This window comes from Macaca thibetana, chromosome 11 (assembly GCF_024542745.1).
Source record: "Macaca thibetana thibetana isolate TM-01 chromosome 11, ASM2454274v1, whole genome shotgun sequence".
In the NCBI taxonomy this organism is placed as follows: domain Eukaryota; kingdom Metazoa; phylum Chordata; class Mammalia; order Primates; family Cercopithecidae; genus Macaca; species Macaca thibetana.
In genome coordinates this window covers 91,142,696-91,152,712 of record NC_065588.1, presented here as the reverse complement: position 1 = coordinate 91,152,712, position 10,017 = coordinate 91,142,696, and the positions used below count along the sequence as shown (strand labels likewise).

General features: G+C 41.5%; 2 protein-coding genes across 6 annotated transcripts in view; one reads left to right on the top strand and one right to left on the bottom strand.

The window, feature by feature from the left end:
- Positions 1–10,017, top strand: part of TMCC3 (transmembrane and coiled-coil domain family 3) — a 308,376-nt gene that overhangs the window by 71,328 nt on the left and 227,031 nt on the right. The window lies entirely within an intron of this gene.
- The window catches only part of METAP2 (methionyl aminopeptidase 2), an 817,888-nt gene that overhangs the window by 713,856 nt on the left and 94,015 nt on the right, over positions 1–10,017 (bottom strand). The window lies entirely within an intron of this gene.

The following is a 10,017-nucleotide window of genomic DNA, read 5'->3' as shown; positions in this document are numbered from 1 at the left end:
ATCTTTCAAAATTGTTGCAAGTCTATTTCTTTAAGCACGTACAGGAACTTGAATTTATTCCAGAGTGTTTTTGCATTTAATATTAGGGTGGGACCTGATGTATGAATAGAAAAGATAAATGTGTTTAGATGGTAATTAGTGGCATCATTTCTTTACATTCATGCAATTAACACTGTAATTCCAATTATATGCTAGACATTGCACTAGGCATGGGCCAATAAATAATAATTAATGCTAGCCTCTTTTTGTTAGGTTTAATATAATATAAACAGCAACATAAAAATGGTAAAGAACTCCATGTTACGGAAGTACAGTGAAAAATGAGTTTCTTTTCCATCTTAGACCATCCATTTATTTTGACTGACCTTCCTGAGAATTTCACTGTATATCCATTTATGTATGTATACATCATTATAATCTATTCTTGTTTTTTTTTTAATACAAATGAGATACTTTAAAGAGGGTTCTACCGCTTGCTTTTTTTCATTCAGCATTTGTTCTTGTTAATATGTTAACACCAACTGATGTACTCCATTGGTTTCATTATAGTTGCATAGCATTTCATTGTATGGATGTACCGTAATTTAATTTTCCAGACTTCTAACTTGTTTTAAAATGGGTACATTACCTTCTGCACTACAGGGTTCTCTTTTAATGAGAATTACACAAAATAACATCTATGACTGCCACCCTGGTGCTGGCACATCATAGATTTACAATGAATATTGGTAGAGGAGATGAATTGGTCTTGTTTCTTCATTTATTTTGCATATTGTTTTCTTTATGGATAATGAAAAATAAAATTCATTACTAAGAATGATCACATAGTCCAAAGTAATGAGGTCTGTGCTACTGAGGTTTGTGTCCTATCAGCTGCATCCCGAGCATAGTGAGACACTTCATTTGCATAGTTACATACTCAATAAGTGTTCTTGATGATGGCAGCATAAATAGATCTATTTTAGAAAGCTGTTGTCCGTCAGCACCCAGGAGGAAATGGTAACTGTCTATAGACTGGCAAACTCTGACACATTTCTTTCTGTCTGGCAGGCATTTTAATTTGAATGAATGACAGAGGCCTTAAACTCAGTTCAGGCTCTGGAAGCATATAAACATTGGTCAGAATTGTTCCCAGAGTCCTTTAAGCCTTTAGGGAATCTGATTCTGAGGACCCAAGAGGTGCAGTTTGGGTGGAGGGATATTCCACCCCCTGTGAAAGGGATTCTCTGTGTTTCACTTCAGGCACACCTTGGTTCATTGGACAAATGGTCTTCTTCAAGGTCATCTGTGATACAGGTGTTTTAGAAAGTGGCTCAGTTATTACTTACCTGCCATTCAGTTCTCTCTGGTGCTTGGAGGCCTGTGGTGGGTAAGATTCCCTGTTAGCCACCAGGGAGGACACCGAGGCATATATGATGCAGACTCTACCCTGAGGAAGCTAGCATGTTGTTTGGGGAGATGTGACACTACCCCCAGACAGCAAGCAATATGGTGTATGCTGGAAATATAGGAGCAGGGGCTCTGGGGTCAGACTGTCTGGCTCCCCTCTTTAGCTGTGTGACTTGGCAAGGCAGTTAACATATTGCATCTCTGTTTCCCCAGCTGTAGGATGGGGATAATAAGAGTACTTACCTCATTGTTGTGAGAACTAAATGACTTAATACGTGGAAAGTGCTTGAACAGTGCCTGACACACAATGAGTGCTCAGTGATTGTTAGCTGTTGTTACCACTACATACAACACTGCAAAATGAAAACAGATGGCGGTAACTACTATTTTATAGTAAGATATTGGGTTTGCAAATGAAAGTCTTTAGGCTAAGTGTTTCGTATTTGATATCTCATCCAATCCTTAGAATAATCTGTGAAGTAAGATATTTTGAAGATGAGAAAACTGAAGTTCAGAGAGGTTAAGTAGCTTGCCCAACATCATATAGCCATTAAGTAATTTGAAATCATATGTAACTCAGAAACCTATGCTCTTTCCTCTGAACAATATTTCTGGGGAAATAAAGGAAAGGAAGTAACCTTCATTTTGTGGAGAAACAACAAGGCTTAGAGCACTTAAGTGACTTGCCTGAGATCCCATGGAAACTCAGGTTTTCTTAGACCACATCCCAGTGTTTCTAAATATCCATGGGTCTGGCATGCTAAGGAGGACAGAATGGAACGTCTTGCTCCCAAGGAGTCAGGCAGGACCAATGCACCCAAATAGGCCAACTGGGGCCAAATATAAAGGGAAATCTTTCTACAAAGCCATCCAATTTGAAATGAGATAAGCAGTGTATTTCTCTCTAACATAAAGGAATGTGGAAGTAGATAGTCCAGAGTTTGTTGTGGTGTTTTCATTAGGTCATCTGGGTTCCAACTTTCTTCTTCTTGGCCTTTCGGGTGCTGCCCTTGATTTACAGTTTAAAAGGTCTCAGCCATCAATCACATTTCTGTGTCAGGAAGTGGGAAGACGAATGGCCAATCTCTTCTTTCAGAACTTTCCAGTAGACCCACCCAGCAGGTCTACTTACATCTCATTGGCTTCCTAGTTGTGGAGGTTGGCTGAGAAATGTTATGTTTTAGTGGGACATTAGTGTGCCCAGCTAAAAATCGGGTTCCATTACCAAGAAAGAAGGGAATGAGAATGAGTAGAGAACTACAGTTTTCTACCACATTAATTTATGTAGCCCCCTTAGGTAAAGAAACTGAAATTCAGAGAAGACTTGTAACTTGTCCAAAGTCTCCCAACTGACAAAGGTAGAGTAGGGAAGGGGACACAGGGCGCTGTCTCCTGGCTTCTGTTTGTTATATTTCTGCCCTGAATCCACACCAAGGTCCAGACCAGGGCTCTGGTTTTAGGATTCTGAAGGTCTTTCACATGAAGCAATTTTATCAAATTAACAGGAGCTGCTTGTGCCTTTGGGGGAAGCAGACTGTGGGTGATTTATTTTTTGCTTATTAGTCTTATATCCTCCAGTGTTTTCCTAATTTACTTTTCTTTTATCCTGCCATTTTATGAATTCAATATTATTTATCTTTTTAGTCTCTTTAGTACTTATTGATCCTTTTATGTGCCTACTGAAGATTGCCCCTGGGCATTCAAATGCTGGTAAAGAATAATTACTATGCCAGCTAGTGAAGATAAAAATGACAACACATGAACCTTCCCTTAGGACATGGGAAATTGAGTCGGAAGTCTAGATTTGCTTCAGTATTCCAGGAAGAAATACCACTTATTGGAATACTTCCTGTTGAGATCTATTGTTTTCCTGGGTTCTTTTTGACTTTCATATGCTCATTCATGGGGGAAAGTCATATTTAAAGAATAAAGTCATTTGCTCAACAGTTCTGAGCAATATAGATGTGATTCCTGCCTTCATATAATTTACCAAATAGCAGGAAATACAGCTACAATTGAATAGTAAAAAAACGCTCTGATGGAATAATTAGAGTTGCTATAAGCACATACCAGAGACACCCACCCAGAATGTGGAGGTAAGGTAAGGCCTCCTGAGGAAGTGACATTTCATGCTGAGCCCTGAAGGTGATCAAGAATTAGCCACAAGATTTTTCCAGACTTAGGAAGCAAGATGCATAAAGATTGAGGAATGAGGGGGATGTTGGTACGTGTCTCTGAGTTCCTCAAATGCACCAACATCTCCCTCATTCCTCAGTGAGGCTGAGGCTCATTCATACTGAGCCTAGTTAGGAGACTAGAGATAGTAGGTGCAGACTGGTAGGCTGTGACTAGGTCACACAAAGTCTGATAAGCCACACAAAGGCTCCTTCCCATGTTGGGATCCCATTATAGGATTAAAACTAGGGAATGACATCTGAGATTTGGGGTACAGAAGGTGATGGAGAGTGTTTCAGCATGTGCAAATGTCCTGAAGTGGAAAGGTTAGCATGAATGTGGAACCTAACAGGTGGCCACCTTCACTGGAGTACACCGAGCAAGGGGGGGGGGTGACATCCAGTGAAGGCTGGAGATGAAGTCTCCACTTTGAGTCTTATAGTCTGTCAATGATTTTTTTTCTTTATCCTAGGAAAACTATTATTTTAGCTTCTAGGTAGTGAATAAGTTGGGGGCGGGGGTAGCAAGAGTAAAAGAGAGAAACCAATTAGGAAGACATTGTAGTTGTACAGGGAAGAGAGGTTATTACTACTTAGACTAAGATAGTCACGTGGAAAAAGTGGAGAAAAGTAGACCAACTTATGTAAATTTTAAAGAGCTTGCTGAAGGACAAGGGTTAGGGATTAACCTGCTTATCTCCAGGCTGGTGTTTGCTTATGAATACAGAAATCCTAGCTCATGGGTTTGTCCCCAGAGAAGGCTGTCGTCTGGGAGGCTGGTAGAGCACAGCCTCAGGATGGAGCCATGTGGTTGCCCAAATGCTAACAAGAAAATTCACTGGACATCTCCAGGGGATCTGGACAGGAAGCAAACCTGGAGTTTATACTGTGATCATGCAGCTTGGATGCCTCTTGAGCTATACTCTTCACCCTCCCCTTGTTTTCTCCTTGTAACTTCGATTTATTGTCAGGGTTCCGACCTCTGGAGCCTGGTAGAGCAAGTGTAATCCCTCTTCTACATGACAGGTGTTCCAAGACAGCTGTCCTGTTAACAAGTCTTCCTCAAAGTACACATCCCTGTTCCTTCAGCCATTCCTCATGGGGTTTAGCTTTGAAGCACTTTGCCAACCTGTCAGTCACTTTCCTTCAGACACATTTCATTGTATAGTGTCCTTCCTAAATGTGATGGATTGCAGCCGGCTGTCACCTTGACAACAGAGACAAAGGCCTTAGGGGAAGAGGACAGAAATTCTTTAACATTTATATCTCTCATTATTAAAGGTAATATATACTCAGAGAAGAATATTGAAAAATACAGAAGAGTATAAGGAAGAAGACTTGAATTCCTGTAATACTACCACCCAGAAATAATTAGCTGAAATTTTGGTTTAGTTTCCTCTGATCTTTTTTATATGTATTTATTATTTTAAAAATTGGTATAGATAGATCCCTTTTATATTCAACTTTTCATGTAATTAAAAGTGCCCATCACCATCATTTTATTGACCATTTCCTGATATAATAAAGGTTTCTAGTTTTTTACTTTTATAAATAACGTGCAATGGTACATAAATAACGTAAGTAACAGCATTGCAGCACATAAATCCTTTTTACTTGTCTTATCTCCTTAGGGTAGATTCTGAAATGGAATTACTGGGTACAAACATTTTCTGGGCTCTTGGTATATATGGCCAGATTGTCCTCCAGAAGGGATTTACCCATTCCACTTCCTACCCCAAAACACAGATAGGCAAACTTGTTCGTTTCAATATGCCTTCACCCAGTCCAGAAGGATATAAGTGGAGATAAGTCCCAAATTCAAGGAGGGGAGGTGTGGATAGAATACCACTCATTCAAATAGCTAACATTTTTGGGTGCTTATTTGTGTGCCAAGTGGTTGCTAAGCATGTTTCATATTTATATCAAGTACTTCTCACATCACCACTATACATCATATGCCATTACAGATAAAGAAAAGGCCAGGCACGGTGGCTCACGCCTGTAATCCCCGCACTTTGGGAGGCCAATGTGGGTGGATTGCCGGGATTCAGGAGTTCGAGACCAGCCTGGGGCCAACATGGCGAAACCTCGTCTCTACTAAAAATACAAAAATTAGCTGGGCGTGGTGGTGCCTGCCTGTAATCCCAACTATTTGGAAGCCTGAGGCAAGAGAATCACTTGAACCCGGGAGGCGGAGGTTGCAGTGAGCTGAGATCGTGCCACTGCACTCTAGCCTGGGTGACAGAGGGAGGCTCCGTCCCCCCGCAAAAAAGAAATGGACACAGATCATTAAGTGATGTGCCAAAGGTCACACAGATAGCTTGACAGTGAAGTTAATTATTTGGGTATAAATAATATAATAGTTGACTAAAAGAGGCTTTCATTCCGGATTTATTTTAAAGTAAACATTTTTCTTTAAGTGTAACATACATACAGGAAGGTGTCCACGTCTTTAAGCATATTACTTGAGGAATTACCACAGCTGCCACCTCTGTAGCTACCATCCAGATTAAAAATTGGAATATTATCAACATCCTACAAGCAAACTCTCTAGGCTTCTCCTGATCAGTATCCTTTCCCTCATCCACAAAAGTAACAGTCTTCATTTCTAACATTACAGGTCATTTTTACCAGTTTTTGAACCTTATATATATGAAATTATAGTACACACATTCTTTATTGTTTTTGCTTCTTGCCCTTAATGTATTGATTGTGAGATTACCTTATTGTGTGTAGCAGCAATTTGTGCATTTTTCTTACTGGACAGCCTTCCTATTGTATGATGCTTTATGTGTGTGATTGTATCACACTGTACCATTTTGCTGTTTGTTGATGGACATTTGTATTGTTTCTCCTTTGGGGCCACTGTGAATGCTGTGGTTGCAAACATAACTTTTTTTTTCTTTTTTGAGTCTAGGTCTTGCTCTGCCACCCAGGTTGGAGTGTAGTGGCACAATCACAGCTCACTGCTGTCTCAGCCTCTTGGGTTGAAGTGATCCTCCCACCTCAGTCTCCCAAAGCGCTGGGATTATAGGTGTGAGCTACCGCACCTGGCCAGAACATTTTTGTATAGCAAAAGATATATATGTGCTCAGGCCTAGGGGATACTGTTATATAATTCTCTATTTTTCCATATGTGAAATATTTCTTTTCCTCCCACCTCAGGTCCCTAAGTAGCTGGGATTACAGGAACATGCCACCATGCCTGGCTAATAAAAAAAAATTTTTTTTTAAATTTTTTTAAAGACAGGGTCTCACTATGTTGCCCAGGCTGTTCTAAAACTCCTGGGCCCAAGCAGTCCTCCTGCTTTGGCCTCCTAAAGTGCTGGAATTACAAACATGAGCCACTGTGGCTGGCTGAAATATTTCTTTTGAAAAACGACTGTGTGTGTTTGTGTGTGTGAGAGACCACATGCACATGCAGAAAGGCACGAGGCTGAGGGTTTTAGGAGCCCTGCCGAAGGACAGGGTTACAAATCCCCCACATCGGAGAATGTGGGGGCAGCCTTGTGGAAGACAGTTGCTCCAGTGAGTGCGACGTAATACTGCTGCTGGCAGCCACCAGCAGAAGCTGCTTTGGGAGGAAGACTGCTTCTCCAGTTTAATTATGAATTTCAGGGAAGCGAGTCATGATCCTCTCCAGCCTGCTGTGATGGATGGAAGATGCCACTGGGAAGCCACCAGGCATTCCAAGTCCCCTGAGGAGGAAGCGGGGAGGGACTGTGCCTACCCTGTGACCCCTGCAAGGGCAGTGTATCGCCACGCAAGACAAGTGTCAACACTAGAGATTTGGGCCCCACATCTCATCAGTCCCCCAGATTATTTATATCTGCACTTGGAAAATAAGTGCATATGGTAAAGTTAGACAGAACTAGGGTGTCCCACACCTGGGTGTGCCTGGGGAAGACTAGTTTGCACCTGTTTTCCTGGCACTTGTTAAAGTGCCCTCTTTTACTCCCAGAAATGTCCTCCCTTGTATCACAAAGTATATGGCTCCCTACTTAGACACAGTGACTGAGGCTCTGTCACTTACGTGCACTGTGGCCTGGGACGCGTTGCTGCAGCCCTGAGCTTCATTTCCCACACCTGCCGCACAGGGTTGTGGTAAAGATGAAAGGAGGCAGTGGGTGCGAGGCCCTTAGCCCCGTCTTGACTCAGGAGAAGGACTCTGATTTCAGGGCCTTTTACACTTTCTCTTTGCCGCAGTTATCATTGGAGCTAGAATTTTCTTCGGACAGTGATGATAAACTGTGAAAGACAGAGACAGCATTGGCTCGGAAGTCATGCATTTTTTCCATCTTACGTCTTAAGGAATGTGTTTTTCTTCTTCCTGGGATAGAAGGAGTAATGAATTGTTTGGGCTTTCCTTCAGGGTTCTACTATGAATGGAGAAGCTCCAGCATTTGAGATGTGAACTCACCATCAGTTATGGAGAGTGGGGCTTAAATGTCTCAGTCTGCACTTTAGGGAGATGATTAAGAAGCCCTGAGACATGCTCAGTGTGTATAAGGTGACCATACAGTCTAGTTGTTTATGCCTGTTGTCCTCATGTAATTATTAATAGCATTCTCTTTCCTTCTCACAAGTGTCTCAATTAGGACAGTAAGTTATATGGTTACCCTAAATAGGATCTGTGTAAGCCCATCCTTGTGTAAGAAGTCTTAGACTAGAAACAAGGTAAATATCCATTAACAGGGGAATGGGTAAATAAATAGTGGTATATTCCTAAATCGAATACTATTACATAACAATGAAAATGAATGAAGTATAATTATGTGCATAAACATGGATAAAACTAAACAAATGCTGAATGAAAAAGCAAGTTACAGAAGAATACCTGCTCTATATTTTTATTGACATAAAATTTAATATAGCAAAATTAGATGATTTGTTGCTTAGGGATACATATATATGTGAGGAGAGTATAAAGAAAAGCAAAGGAGGCTGGGCATAGTGGCTCATACCTATAATCCTAGCACTTTGAGAGGCCGAGGTGGGTGGATCACTTGAGGTTGAGACCAGCCTAGGCAACATGGTGAAACCCTGTCTCTATAAAAAATACAAAAATTAGCCAGGTGGTGCATACCTGTAGTCCCAGCTACTTGGTGGGCTGGGGCGGGAGAATCGCTTGAACCCAGGAGGCAGAGGTTGCAGTGAACTGAGATCGTGCCACTGCACTCCAGCCTGTGCGATAGAGCCAGACCCTGTCTCCAAAAAAAAAAAAAAAAGAAGAATAAAAGGAATGATTAATTGAAGTTTCAGATTGCTGGTTACCTGCATATTAAGGTTGGGGTGCCTGGAATCATAGAAGGATGCACAGCATCATTATTCTAGTTCTTAAACTGTGGGATGGGTACAGAGGTATTTTGTTATTCTTTTATTTAAAATGTGGATACATGTTATGTACATTCTCTTGATTTCTTGGACTGTTTCACACAAAATATACCCAGAATAAAATGAAACTAAAACAAGATACTGCATGGTGTCAGATGTTCTACTTTTTATGCTTGTTTGTTGTTTTGGGGTGATTGTTCATTGTTGAGTGGGTTTAGGGAGAAGGTAGCTAGACTTTCAAGCTCTGGACTGAGGTGACAGTGAGACTGATTTGCTGGTATCTTTAAGTCGTTAAAATAAATCCTGGCCATTACAGGGAGACCATTTGGTTTTGTTTCTATTGCTGGTATCATTGCTACCAGTATTGCTAACACACTGATGTTCATTGAGCAAAGATTTTTCTAATCCCTTAACATAACACTGATGTTCATTGAGCAAAGATTTTTCTAATCCCTAAACATATATTATGTCTTTTAATTCTCAAAAAATATGCAGTGAGATAGATTCCATTGTTATGTCCATTTTACGGTGAAGGACGATGAAGCACAGAAGGAATAGGAATTCCACACCGGCAGTGTCTGCCTTGGGATTCCAACCTTCATCGCCTGCTCCCGCGGCCACAGTGCCTCCAGGGGCCAACCGCAGTGAAATGTGAAATCCAATCTAACCCTGACCGAGGTGCAAGCAGGTGCTTGACATTTTCAGAGTTCTACAAAAGGGTTTCGCCCCTTCCTGTTTTTGAGGATAGCATTTTTATCAGGCTCCACCTGCCCCATGTCTCAGTTGCCAGCGAGTTCCTGGAGCTCCGTCAACAGGATGGCAGCTCCCCCGGTGACCCTGGTGAGAGCGGCTTCCAGCCCTGTTCCAAGTTGGTTAGGGAACGGCTGTTTTCTGCACAGCACATTTCTGTCTGCATCTCGGGATGCTCTTGACCTGACCGATTTGGACTTAGTTCTTATAAATGAGTGGGAGGGGGCAGAACTGAACAGTCCCGGGTGAAATTTGAATACTTCTTCAGTTCAGTCGACAGACTTAGTATGGTTAGCTTAAGAAAAAATATGCATTGACAAAAGAAAAAAGGAGGAAGCCTTCTAGATGGAGGGAACTGGATCTCAGCCGA